The 14544-nt window shown below is 41.1% G+C and overlaps 1 pseudogene; it reads left to right on the top strand.

The window, feature by feature from the left end:
* LOC147434148 (uncharacterized) overlaps window positions 1–9197 on the top strand; it is a 51596-nt pseudogene extending 42399 nt beyond the window's left edge.
* Window positions 9198–14544: the final 5347 nt, after the last annotated feature.

Genomic DNA, 14544 nt, shown 5'->3' with positions numbered 1-14544 from the left:
TCTCCCATCTCGTAAGCTTGTATGCCTAGCTTGGTGGCCAACTCTGTGGATATGTAATTGTGAGTAGAACCAGGGTCACAGAGAATAAAAGCATCATGTTCTCTTACCTTTCCGCAAGCATGCATAGAGGAGATCCTTTGTGGTGATTTTCCTCCTCTTGTATTTCGACCAAGGTAGCTTTAGGAGTCTCATGGTGGGTGTTTGTTTGGGGACAAGCGCGGTAAACATGTCCTTGCTCACCGCACTTGAAACAACGGTTATCCTTGCGATAACGCTCAAGCTCTTCAGGAGAGAGTTTATTTTTGGCTTTGTAAACTCCCTTCTCTTTAGCTTTGTTGGAGTTTCCCTTAGGAGACTTTTGGACATTGTCCTTCCCCTTAGGCTCATTGGAATCCTTGTTTTCCATGGGCTTAGAATTTCTTTTTGCCCCCTTTTGGAAATTGATTCAAGAAGCCACCATAGTATAGTGTATAACCGCCGATATGGTGCGTGGCCTTTGGGAGTTGACATACTCCACCATTTCTTCAGTTAAGCCCGCACAAAACTGTTGCTTTTGCTCTCCAAAATCCAACTTTTTGAAGACAGTGGCTTTGAGTTGTAGGTCCCAAAACTTGTCTACATATTTGTGAATGGATTCATAGGGAGAGAGCTTCAAGCTTCACCATTCGTTGAGTACTTTGTCTTTGGCATTGGTGGCCAAAAACTACTTCATAATGGAAGCTCTTAAAGCTTTCCATGTTCGTGGAGCTTCACCGTTAGCCCGTAGGCTAGACCACCATTGTCTGGCGGACTTTTGAAACTGCATAGCTACATGGCATAGCTTAGAGGACACCGTGAAGCCCTCATCTCCAAACGCCGCATCGAACTATTGGATAAAGGCCAAGACATTGTCCGTAGCACCAAAGGTGCCATTGTAGGTAAGGAAAGAGATGCTCTTCCCTCCCTCTTTGAACTTCTTGAGTTTGGACAACCTCTTCCACGCGGCATAGGATTTCCTATGGCGTCTTCTTTTTGATGGTTCAAAGGTTGCACCATCATTTTCTTCAGAAGATGAAGAATTTGAGGACGATGGAGAAGAGGGTGACCTCTTTCTTGCCTTTTTCTTGCCTTGATCTTCATTGCCTTCACCATCACTTTCATAAGAGGAAGAGGATGAAGAAGATGGAGAAGAGGGTGTCCTCTTTCTTGCCTTTTCCTTCTCTTGCTTTTTGTCATCCCTCTTTGAATTATGGTGTGGAGAAGTATGCGATGGTCTTCTCCGTTTTGGAGGTGATGGAGAGCATTTAGACTGTTGTCTTCGTGGAGCCATCTCTACCGAGGTGGCAGGAGACTCACTTCTTTCTCATTCCTTCAGTGGAGGCTCTTGAATTCTCCTTTGAGAAGGAGATGCGTCATCAAGGAGCAAATTTTTGAGCCCTTCATATGCATCCTCTTCTTCTTCCCGAATCGGAGAGAGGCATCTTTTGGAAGTCTCGCAAGGAGGCTTCCTAGGTGCTCTCTCATCATGGTGGGAAGCTTGGAGAATCCCATGAGCACGAAGTTGCCATTGCACTTGACTTTGGAGGGATGGATTGCCCATGGCTTGTTGAAGCCTAGAAACAAGATAGTTAACACACATCGGGGCATCATTAGTAGCTTGCTCATTAGCAAAATCAAAGTTATCAACATTAATTTCACTCTCTTTACTATTGTCAGCCATTCTAACAACTTTTAGGTGTACTTTGGCACTTCAAGCCCTAGTTGCTACTCCTCTTTAAGCCTTTAGAAAAAGCACTCAAGCTACTGTTCTCGTGGCTTGAATACCATTAATTGCAAGGAATATAAGAGAGGGTCGTTCAACACAAAAACAACACTGGCTCCTGTCAAGCTTCTAATAGATCAATAGTGGTTAAGCCCCATAGGACTCCATTATTAAGACCATAGCTCTCGTCGGTGATGCCCCGTTAACTGCACAAAGGCAGGCTCACTACAAGGCTGAAAATCCCCTATTCTACTTACTCACATGCAATTAATAATACCAACCATTTATAGCTAGCTTGAGGACCTCCCTTTTCTTGAGCAAGAAAAGAGAAATCTTGTGCTCTGATACCAATGTAACATTTAATGGCCTAGCAACTTGTGTGTAGAGGAAAATAGCATGAACATAGTGAGCATTTCATTAGAATAGATTCCTAATGAGAATAACAAGAGTGCTTGGGTGGAGAGAGAGAGAGAGAGAGAGAGAGAGAGAGAGAGAGAGAGAGAGAGAGAGAGAGAGAGAGCAACAAAAAGTATAACACCTAGTTAGATACCATGAACAATATTTCAAAAGAGAGAGAAATTAAGCAATTGACAATAGTTGAGGACCGGATTTTCATGGAACCGGTCCCCCCTCCAAAAGGCTTTGTATTATGGTTTCTCCGATCAAGAGAGACATTTTACAATACAATTCTTTATGTTCCTTCAATTCTAGCTAGTGCAATGAAGATGGAAACTTCAAGCACTAAGCACAACACTTATTAAACACAACATCAATTCCCTCATGGTCTCAGACCCAAGACCTCACACACCTTCAAAGATGGTGAGAGCTAGCGGGGTATGAGAGTAGATTGAGAGGAAGAAGGAGTATTCTTACGAGAAAGATGTACATCTCCTCACATAATCACTCATATTAGCATAGGCTTAGTAATTTGCATGGTAGGGAGATGATCATGCATTGAAGCTTGGCTCTTGGTTTGGATTTGCATCACAAAGCCAAGAGTTATTGGTGTAGGCCTCCCTTGTCACCAGCTTGGAGTAGGTGGTAAGCTTTCCATTAAAGCTTGAGAAGGAGAGAGAGAGTTTTCTTGCTTCACACATAGATTGTGTCAATGTGTAAGTCAATAATGCCTTTAAAAAACTAGCCCCCCCCCCCTCTCTCTCTCTCTCTCTCTCTCTCTCTCTCTCTCTCTCTCTCTCTCTCTCTCTCTCTCTCTCTCTCTCTCTCTCTCTGGTTGACCCCTCTTGCTATTTGCTCATGATCACATTCTACTGGACCTCCCCAACCTCAGCCAATGGAAATTAAGCAGCATAAGAGATAGCCTTCTGATGTGTGTCCCCCTTTCCCCTTTTATGAGAGCTTTAGGTAATTAATAAATGCAACTAAACTCTCATTGGACCCTTTGCCTCCTGGCCAATTAGGAATCAGGCAAGCCATTGGGCTGTTGAATGCTCATTGGACCCCTTGGGAGACTGTCTTATAGTCTTCTAGAGAGCTTAATTCTTATTAGTTCTTTTATTAAGTGTTTTTAAATTGATTAAACTAGATTCACTCTAGCCTAATTCTCATTGGTCCACCTCCAAGGTCATCCAATAGGATTTGAGTACACCTTGTGGGCATCTAGGCTAGGGAGCTGACATGTGTCCCTCATTCCCTTTGTGTAAAGGGAGCTTGTGTGTATGTGTGTGAGTTTCTCTCTCATCTCCTACAAAGGGATGCATGAAGACTTTTGGGACACACACAAAGCATCCAGTTTTCCTAATGTTTGACCTTTGGACACAACCTTTGAATTTTGGAACCTTAGCATTTTGGAAGTCTTAATGCGCTGAGCCTTAGGATCTTTTAAGCCCATTGTTGCACATGGCTCTTTTGTAGATGGCCCCCCCTTTGGATCCCTATTTTCCTTCCTTTGGATCCCTACTGTGGCCGGCGGTCTGCAAGCTTGACCAATATTCTAGCTTTTTCTCCCCTGGAACTTTCCCATATTAAATGATCAGTTTAACATGAGAAAATCATTTAGGAGAATTAGATATTAGTTTTTATGATCTCTCTCTCTCTCTCTCTCGTTATTCACACACACAAACACCCCCCCCCACACACACACACACTCTCACCCTCTCCCTCCCCCCCCCCCCCTCTCTCTCTCTCTCTCTCTCTCTCTCTCTCTGTCTTTCAGCACCCCCCTCTCTCCCTCTCTTGTTCTCTGTGTAATAAATCACTCTCTCTCTCTCTCTCTCTCTCTCTCTCTCAACACACACACACACATATACACATACACATACACATACACACTCACACACTTACAAACTCTTACCATACACTCACAAACACACACACACACACATTTACGATACACACTCACAAGCTCATACGTATACGCGCACGCACACATTCAAACAAGCACACGCACGCCATATGCACGCACAAGAAGAAAAAACCAAAGGAACTCGACATCGACGCCCAGAACAACAAAAAAGGATGACCAAATCACGTGATGGCAATGATGAATCAAGAAAACCTTGTATAAAAAACATTGCCACCTCTCTCTAGGTGATGGTCACAAAGGCCCACCTAGAAGATATCATTTTAAAGTTCTAAAACAAATCAAGGGTCAACCATCACCTGCTTTGTCTCTCCTGATTAGGGCCCTAACCTAATCAGATTATCCTAAAATAATGCAGCTTGCAACTATAAAAGAACCCTGAGAGGTCAGTATCATGGGTAACACTTGGGGGTGAGCATTTGAGAAGGAAGCCATGCACACACATTGACTCTAAGGATTGCCACACACAAGAGTAGGATCTCCGTGCATATGGAATTTTTCCTAGAGAATGCACTATAGGCTCTCTCTCTCTCTCTCTCTCTCTCTCTCTCTCTCTCTCTCTCTCTCTCTCTCTCTCTCTCTCTCTCTCTCTCTCTATGGTGTGCTATATTAGTGTTATTTTCATCACTATCGCCTGCGTCCTAGTCCCTCAAAGCTAGGTGATGTCCCTTGTTTACTCTCCGTGACAAGTTCGGCGTGCACGATCTTGGCATAGAGGTTGCTGGGATCCGTTTTGCGCTTGCGCTTGCCATTTTGTGCCCCCACTGAGGAGGGTTTCTCAAAAATCTCCGGTTTACAACGTTGAAAAGGATGCACATTGTCGACCATGGACGAGTGGCTACGGGAATTCTCCAATTGGAGAACAGAGGAGGAAGAAATTGAAGAAGCACCAACCGCCTTCATTGAAGTGCTGCTTCCAGAATACACCGTTGTCAACATCGAGGAAGTAAGTCCTCCGTCTCGCATCTCTCAGTCTAACCGCAAATCAAGAGCCACCCGAGGGAGGGCTGCAGGCTGCTCTCATTACCGCCACCCACCGCACTCTATCAATGAGTGCCGTCAATGGAGGTAAAGGAGAAGTGGAAATCCTCTACATCGACATCCATCGTGAAGAGATCGTCCATATTAAGGAAGGAAAGAGGTTGGTAAAGCCTCTCGTCCTCAAGGAATCTAAAAGTAAAGGTATAGTCTCTGCACCTAAGTGGCCCAACGGGGCTGCTCATGCCAAAGGAAAAGGAGGGCTAGGTCAATCCTAAATCACATGACCCCCAAGGAAGAAGAAAAACCTGGCCATGCGAGTGCTTTGAGTTTGAAAAGCAGATTCATCCCTAGGCTGCCAAAAAGAAGGTCATCCGAAGCAAAGTGGTGGAAGATCACCTATCGATTCGTGGCGCGCATGCAAGTGCTGCTAGTTCACTTCGACAACCCCAAAGTAGAGGTGGTAAGGAGGTTCCCATTCCCTAGAGAGGAGTGGTTTGGCTACTATCCTTGTTGTTTTGGAGGACGGGTGGAGGCCTTCCTCCTTTCCCCGTACAAATCATCCTAAAGAAACTGTCTACCATGAGTGAAACCCAGGGGGCCGGAGATGATCTACAGTTAAATTGTGTGAAATTTATGTAGTGAGATGATTACGATAATTACTTGCAAGTACTGCTAGCTAAAAGGATAGGAGTGGTCAAACGCGTTGCCATCACTCCATACGTACTGAGCAATGAGGGGAAGGTGGAGCGTATGAAGGGTGATGACCTCCTATGGATGTACCAACTTGTCAACACCGACATGGTAAGGGTATAAGTGAGTACTCTACACTTTGTGCATCATGGATAATGTAAGGTCTCCACCTTTCTCCAAAAACAATCCCACATGTAAATGATTGAACCCAGTTTTCATACTATAAAAAGTTACTATTTTTGGTAGTTTTTCTAAATATATCGGTGCCAAGATGTTTAGAATGTTATAGAGCTTTCAAAAATGAATAAAAACAATTTTTGTGAAAATTTTCCTAAAATAGTAAGTTTTTGGTCACCCGACCCGTCTAGTTTTGATCAGCTCCTCAAACTGCACCCGTATCCAGAATTTGAAAAAAATGCAATTCCGAACACTGGGAGCTGCTAAATATGGTAGGTACTTGGGATGATGCACCTTAGCTCCGTCTTAGTATAGCAAGTTTCGGAATTAAAATCCAAGCTGTAACGACCGTCTAAGGATAAAAATAAAAAATTTCCTAAGGCTAGAAGGGGCACCGGCACTGGGGGATTGGTGTGTGCACAGGCTCTAGGACAATGCGAGCTTGCTTTAGAAGTTAGAATTCGCCCCACTCATCTAGGAGCTTGTGGGAGAGTTTCCAAGCAAGAGAGACAGTGTGAGACTCAGTTAAAGCAAGCAAATTGGACACTTGCAAGCTATGCACTCAAGCTGCCATGCATGACCAAAGTGCTCATCCAGATGCAATTAGCAGCATACTTTGACCTCTTGAGGTTGGGAGACTATTTAAGGACCTGTTCCCACACACACACACACACACACACACAGATACTCAATACACACACACACACACACACTCCCTCATGCACATACCTTGGGCGAGGTGCGTCCAGCATACAAAATCTCTAGGAGAGGATTAAGGGAAGGAGGTGCTGCCAAATTCTTGTCGGATTAGGCTTCTTGGATCAGCAATTAAGGTCTTAATCAACTCGGATTACGGTAATCTCGAGTTAAATTTATGCTTACATCTTAATCTCTCTATGAATCCCTTATTTTCCGCTAATACTATGCATAATCTAACTATTCTACCTAGTAGCAACTCTCTAAATCACCTATGTGATTAGTCTATTTCGCTTTCTTAATCCTATTAGCTACTTATGCATTAAGTCAACCTCCTAATCACAAATTAATCCATGGTTAGTAAGAAGGAATTACCAGTTAGTCAATTCAATGATTGAGTGGTGGAGATTGACCCAATTTCTAGCAATGTAACTAATTAAACAACTCCAATCTGTCATTTTCTTAGTAAATAGTTTAATTAAAGGGCTAAACTCATATTGCAAGAGATTAATGTGTGATTAGAAGAGTTAATTCCCCCCCTCAAAATTAATTGTCACTAAAGAACGGAATTTGTTCCGCATATGCATAAGACATAATTGCATCTTTTCGTTCATTTTTGAAAAGGAATTAGTACACTAAAATCATCATTCAACCACTCTAATTAAGCAAGTAACTACAATAACTGAATTCTCCAATTGCCTAAGCTAAGAACCTTAATTCAGAGTCAAATTCCATAAGTACAGGAGAAGATGCTATCCTAAATTGATGTAATTATGACTTGGATCACCTAATATTACCCCAAATTTACCCAAAAATAGATAGATGAGTAATAACCGTACTTGAAGTTAATCTACTCCTTCCGTATAAGAGTAATTGCTTGATAAGGCTACCCATGTTGGATCCGGACCGTTTGTGGTTGTTATGGTAATATTGGATACTAGTTCTTTTCCAAATTCATCATCTTTAGTAGTGAGTATAATGGCCCCAAAGAGGACCCGTTTTGGTGGATCTCACGACCATGAGGCCGAAACAAGCAACACCAACGGAAAGGGCAAGGCTCCTATCGTCGAGCAAGCACCGGCCATCTCACGAAGCAGTCAACAGGAGATTATTGAGGTAGGTCTAATTTTAATTCAAGTACAGTTTAATAATATTGCATTCGGTAAGGTACGAAAGTAACATTAACTCAAAAACATGTTGGAAGACCCAATGGAGACCACGGCATTTTAATTGATGCATTTAAATTCAAGTAGGAAAGAATGTTTTCGGGATATACTGTCTGGTGTAGGAAAGACTATTTGCTAGGGAAAATTTACTCGGCCAGTTCATTTTTAATTCCAATGTTGATTTAGTCCTGATTCCTCTATTGATCTCACAGGGGGAAGCTCGCGAGGTTCTCGCAGTAGCTAGGATTACCTAGCTTAGGGCTTTGATCCACATCTTGCGTTCTTTGCGGTGGGATTTCCATGTCGTGCTTTTTATGCGATGGACAAATCTAGTTGTATGGGCAACTAGGTGATAGCGGGTGGAATTAACACTCGTTGGGGGATTTCGTGCCTCCAGGACATTGGAAGTTTAAATGAAATAAGTTATTGAGTTTTTTACTAAAAAGATTGTTTTGGTGCCTCTTTGAAAAATTGTTTGAAGGGCTGTCTTAACACAACTTGTGAATCGGAATTAATTAATGAATATATATGTTGAACAAAAAATGTGTTAGTAATAAGGACACACAAGTCAAAGTGTGAGTATGGGGGTGGAAAGTGGAGGCTTGGCTCGGGTTGCCAATGCCTATGAGAAGGGTGGTCCCGATTGATCGGGAACTCTCTGTCCCCATAGTACGGAAAATGACATTAGAATTTCTCATTACACCAAAACCATTGAAGTCCCAAGTGTACGTGCCTCTGAAAGCAATGGGGAAAAAGGCACGCGAGACTTATCTCCTTCTGGAAGGTGAGTCTTAGGACCGATAATTGGTCAGACACGCTTTTCCCTACGGGGTGGAAATAGGTCTTGTTGCTAGTAGGCTCGACTCAATTCACTTAGTGATGAGAGCTCGTCTGCTAGTTGATCCCTTAAACCACTTTGTTTGCTTCAGCTATAGATCTAGTGGCCACCAGGTTTACCATCAGAACCGTCGTTTGAGATGACGGGGTGGGGACCTCACACCTGGTATCAGAGCCTAGGTTTATGAACTGGAAAATAATGTTGTTTGAAACTTTTAAAATAATAAAGGTTAGCAAGGTAAACGTACTCAAGGACTGAGCATTGATGTTTTAGGAAGATGCCAAGATTGCTTACTGCAAGTTTAGAACATTTGAGATAATGTTTATGGAGGTGTGTCGTTCTCCAAATTACAATTTCCACCGAAGCATGATGGAAATTTTGATGAAGGCCTTTGTTCCTCCATCAACGGGAATCCATCAAGGTTGGGAGATTACATGGAATAGTAAGGGTGGTATCTTCTACATCAATGTTATAAAATTTGAGTATTTGTCCAATGAATTGAAGAAGCTTCGTTGGGCGCATGAATTGGGTGGGTTATCCAAGTTTTCTACTTCCTTGGAACTTTTGGAGAAGTTAAGATCACTGTAGATGGTCTCAAGACAACCTTGAACCGATGGGTCTTCGATCAAGCAAAGAATGTGATCCCTAGTGATAGAATTAAGCCTAATGCGATTCTGGATGTGTTTTCTCCAAACAAGAATCTTGTAATATTTGAGCCTATTAGCAATGTGTACAAGAAATACTACTCTGATGAGATAGTAGACTATAAGCATTTGTCTTCAAACACTTATCACTTGTACTATCGTGCTCCTGAACAACCAGCAATTAGAATCCTTTAACTGTTGAACCAAGCTAGATTTGTAAATACTTGGCATAAATAAACTATGGAACTCGACTTGGATAAGGAAATTTTGTCTTGAGTCTTTTGTCTTGTGCTGTTAAAGTTTTAAGTTGCTGTCCTAGAACGGCCTCAACCCTCTACCATCAGTCAAGTGTGAAAATTTCTTGAGATTACGGGTTGGTGTATGATTTGTCATAGATTATGCTCTTATCGTAGCTCTTATAACAGAATTACGAAAGAAGGTAATAAGGATTGAGTGGAAGACTGAGCATGATTCTAGTTTTTCCAAGCTAAGAGGATTCCTAGTTTTGCACCTACTCCAAGGTTTCTAGATTTTGCTAAAGGATTCAAAGTAGTACTGATGCCAATAAATTGCCTTAGGAGGAGTTCTTACGCAAGAAGTAAAGACCTGCAGTTTGTACTACATGGAAGCTGAGAGATCATGAAAAGAATTAATCAACTCATGATTTAGAACTTTTAGCAATTATTCATGCCCTTAAGCTATGAAAACATTATCTATTCGGGCAAATGATTTCATTGATAACGGATCACAAGAGTCTTAATTGGATATTCAACCAACCTACTCTCAGCATGTGACAGAGAAGATAGATTGAGAATTTAAGAATTTGATCTTTAAGATTTTCTTAGACCAGCAAATGATAATGTAGTAGCTAATTCCCTGAGACAAAAAGCATTCTTAAATGCTATTTCAATTGATGACAACCCAATTCTTAATAAGTGAGATTAGCTGTAAGGAACGATTCCAAGTATGAGAAACTTTTGTCAGATGCTCAAAATGGAACAACATAAGAAGAAACATGTTGTTAAGAAATTTTCTTATAATAATAGATACCTTGCCACAAAAGGAGCCTAAGAATTCCAAAAGATCTTTCACTCAAGAAGAGCATCCAAACAGAAGCTCATGATAATTCAATTGCGAGACATCCAAGGTACGTAAAGGACCTCAATGCTATAAGGAAGAGCTATCACTAAACAAACTTAAGGGTGATGTGCTGCGACACATGCACCAATATCTTTCAAGATAGCACATCAAAGTCAAGAGGATTAAGATGCCGTAATGAGAAATACAATAATTAGACATTCCTCCAATGAAGTGAGAGTATCTAAGTATGGAATTTGTTGCAAGATTATCTCTACTCAAGGAGAACATGATTCAATCATGGTTGTAGTTGGTATACTCACTAAAGTGACACATATTATCCCAGTACAAGTCAATTATACAGCCTCCAAGATAGCTCGTCTGTTTATTAAGAAAGTACTCAAGTTTCATGGATTGCCAAAGAGAATAATAAGTGATAGGGATGCTAAGTTTACATCTAAGTTTTGGGCATCATTGTTCCAAGCTGTTGGGACACAATTAAGATTTAGTACAGCTTATTATCCTCAAGCCAAAAGACAAACAAAGAAAGTCAATCAAGTTATTAAAAGATATGACACAACAAACTAAGACTCTAAGGAAATATACTCAAGTTGCCCAAGATAGGCAAAAACTTTACATAAACAAGAAAAGATATGCCAGACAATTCAAATTCAAAGTCAAGATATTTCTTCAAGAAAGACCCAAGAAAAGAAATTTATCCTTGAGAAAGTACAAGAAGCTAAGCCCAAGATATTGTGGACCGATGGAGTTATCAAGGAAGTAAGTGATCAAGATTTCTATTTAAAAAAGTGCCTACCATTCTCAAGATTCAAGATGTATTATGTTCCTAATCTTGATCAAGCTAAGAGAAAGACGATCATCGAACATTTGGACAAATAGAAAAAAAAATTACCCCAAAGAAGACGCTACATGGGAAGATCATGACTCTTCAAAAGAACTATCCTGACTTACCTTTGAGATGAGGACATCTAAATTCTTTTAAGTTGGGTAGAATGTAAGGTCTCCACCTTTCTCCAAAACCAATCCCACATGTAAATAATTGAACCCAGTTTCCATACTGTAAAAAGTTACTATTTTTAGCAGTTTTTCTAAATCTGTTAGTGCCAAGATTTTTAGAATGTTATAGAGCTTTCAAAAATGAATAAAAACATTTTTTGTGAAAATTTTCCTGAAATAGTAAGTTTTTGGTCACTCGACCGTCTAGTTTTGACCGGCTTGTCGTATCCAGAATTTGAAAAAATGCAATTCCCGACACCGGGAGCTGCTAAATATGGTAGGTAATCGGGATGATGCACCTTAGCTCCGTCTTAGCACATCAAGTTTTGGAATTAAAATCCAAGCTATAACGACCGTCTAAGGATAAAAATAATTTTTTTCCTAAGGCTAGCAGGGGCACCAGCACTCCGAGATTGGTGTGTGCACAGGCTCTAGGCCACAGGGAGCTTTCTTTAGCAGTTAGAGGGTGCCCCCACTCATCTAGGAGCTCGTGGGAGATTTTCCAAGCAAGAGAGAGAGAGTGAGACTCAGCTAAAGCAAGCAAATTTCACAGTTGCAAGCTATGCACTCAAGCTGCCATGCATGACCAAACTGCTCATCCAGATGCAATTACCAGCATAATTTGACCTCTTGAGGTTGGGAGCCTACTTAGGGAACTGTTCCCACACACACACACACTCCCTCACGCACATACCTTGGGCGAGGTGCTGCCAGCATACACAATCTCTAGGAGAGGATTAAGGGAAGGAGGTGCTGCCAAATTCTTGTCGGATTAGGCTTCTTGGATCAGCAATTAAGGTCTTAATCAACTCGAATTACGGTAATCTCGAGTTAAATTTATGCTGACATCTTAATCTCTCTATGAATCCCTTATTTTCCGCTAATACTATGCATAATCTAACTACTCTACCTAGTAGCAACTCTCTAAATCACCTATGTGATTATTCTATTTTGCTTTTTTAATCCCATTAGCTACTTATGCATTAAGTCAACCTCCTAATCACAAATTAATCCATGGTTAGTAAGAAGGAATTACCAGTTAGTCAATTCAATGATTGAGTGGTGGAGATTGACCCAATTTCTAGCAATGTAACTAATTAAACAACTCCAATCTGTCATTTTCTTAGTAAATAGTTTAATTAAAGGGCTAAACTCATATTGCAAGAGATTAATGTGTGATTAGAAGAGTTAATTCCCCCCCTCAAAATTAATTGTCACTAAAGAACGGAATTTGTTCCGCATATGCATAAGACATAATTGCATCTTTTCGTTCATTTTTGAAAAGGAATTAGTACACTAAAATCATCATTCAACCACTCTAATTAAGCAAGTAACTACAATAACTGAATTCTCCAATTGCCTAAGCTAAGAACCTTAATTCAGAGTCAAATTCCATAAGTACAGGAGAAGATGCTATCCTAAATTGATGTAATTATGACTTGGATCACCTAATATTACCCCAAATTTACCCAAAAATAGATAGATGAGTAATAACCGTACTTGAAGTTAATCTACTCCTTCCGTATAAGAGTAATTGCTTGATAAGGCTACCCATGTTGGATCCGGACCGTTTGTGGTTGTTATGGTAATATTGGATACTAGTTCTTTTCCAAATTCATCATCTTTAGTAGTGAGTATAATGGCCCCAAAGAGGACCCGTTTTGGTGGATCTCACGACCATGAGGCCGGAACAAGCAACACCAACGGAAAGGGCAAGGCTCCTATCGTCGAGCAAGCACCGGCCATCTCACGAAGCAGTCAACAGGAGATTATTGAGGTAGGTATAATTTTAATTCTACAGTTAATAAAAGCATTCGGTAAGGTACGAAAGTAACATTAACCCAAAAACATGTTGGAAGACCCAATGGAGACCACGGCATTTTAATTGCTGCATTTAAATTCAAGTAGGAAAGAATGTTTTCGGGATATATTGTCTGGTGTAGGAAAGACTGTTTGCTAGGGAAAACTTACTCTGCCAGTTCATTTTTAATTCCAATGTTGATTTAGTCATGATCACCCTATTGATCATAGGGAGCAGCTCGTGAGGGTCTCGCTGTAGCTAGGATTACCTAGCTTAGGGCTTTGACCCACGACTTGCGTTCTTTGCGGTGGGATGTCCATGTCGTGCTTTTTATGCGGTGGACAAATCTAGTTGTATGGGCAACTAGGTGACAACAGGTGGAGTTAACACTCGCTGGGGGATTTCGTGCCTCCAGGACATTGGAAGTTTAAATGAAATGAGTTTTTGAGTGAATTTTTACTAGAAAGATTGTTTTGGTGCCGCTTTGAAAAACTGTTTGAAGGGCTGTCTTAACACAACCTGTGAATCGGAATTAATCAATGAATATATATGTTGAACAACAAATGTGTTAGTAATAAGGACACACAAGTCAAAGTGTGAGTATGGGGGTGGAAAGTGGGGGCTTGGCTCGGGTTGCCAATGCCTATGAGAAGGGTGGTCTAGATTGGTTGGGAACTCTCTATCCCCATTGTACGGAAAATGACGTTAGAATTGCTCATTACACCAAAAGCAGTGAAGTCCCAAGTATACGTGCCTCTAAAAGCAATGGGGAAAAAGGCACTCGAGACTTCTCTCCTTCTGGAAGGTGAGTCTTAGGACCGATAATTGGTCAGATACGCTTTTCCCTGCGGGGTGGAAATATGTCTTGTTGCTAGTAGGCTTGACTCAATTCACTTGGTGATGAGAGCTCGTCCACTAGTTGATCCCTTAAACCACTTTGTTTGCTTCCGCTATAGATCTAGTGGCCACCAGGTTTACCATCAGAACCGTCGTTTGAGATGACGGGGTGGGGACTCATAGGTAACGGACCAACTGCTTTTTCATTTAGGTTTCTGCGATACATGAATGTAAATATATATGTAGATAGAAAAATCTTCTATCAACAGAAGATTGTGTATCTGTTTAGTGTTGCAATGCTAGAAGAGATCCTTAGCTCCCCTTACCCCATTATCCTCCCCATGTTGGATTACCATCACTCCTTCATTGTTTCCATTTTCATCTTGTTCTGATAGATCCATCCAACCTTGTAAGAAAGCAGCTATAAGCTGCCAAGTCATTTGTGTTCTTATAAAAAAAAATAAAAAATGAAAAAAACCTTGTTTTTTGCAATGGCAAACGTTTCCTTTCCAACCTTCATGGGTACGGTGGGGGAAGATGCTTGAGATTTCTTGGATAA

Source organism: Adiantum capillus-veneris, chromosome 19, assembly GCF_014529385.1.
Source record: "Adiantum capillus-veneris isolate H3 chromosome 19, ASM1452938v2, whole genome shotgun sequence".
NCBI classification, from domain to species: Eukaryota; Viridiplantae; Streptophyta; class Polypodiopsida; order Polypodiales; family Pteridaceae; genus Adiantum; species Adiantum capillus-veneris.
Note: the sequence above shows the minus strand (reverse complement) of the source record. Positions and strands in the feature narration are given on the sequence as shown.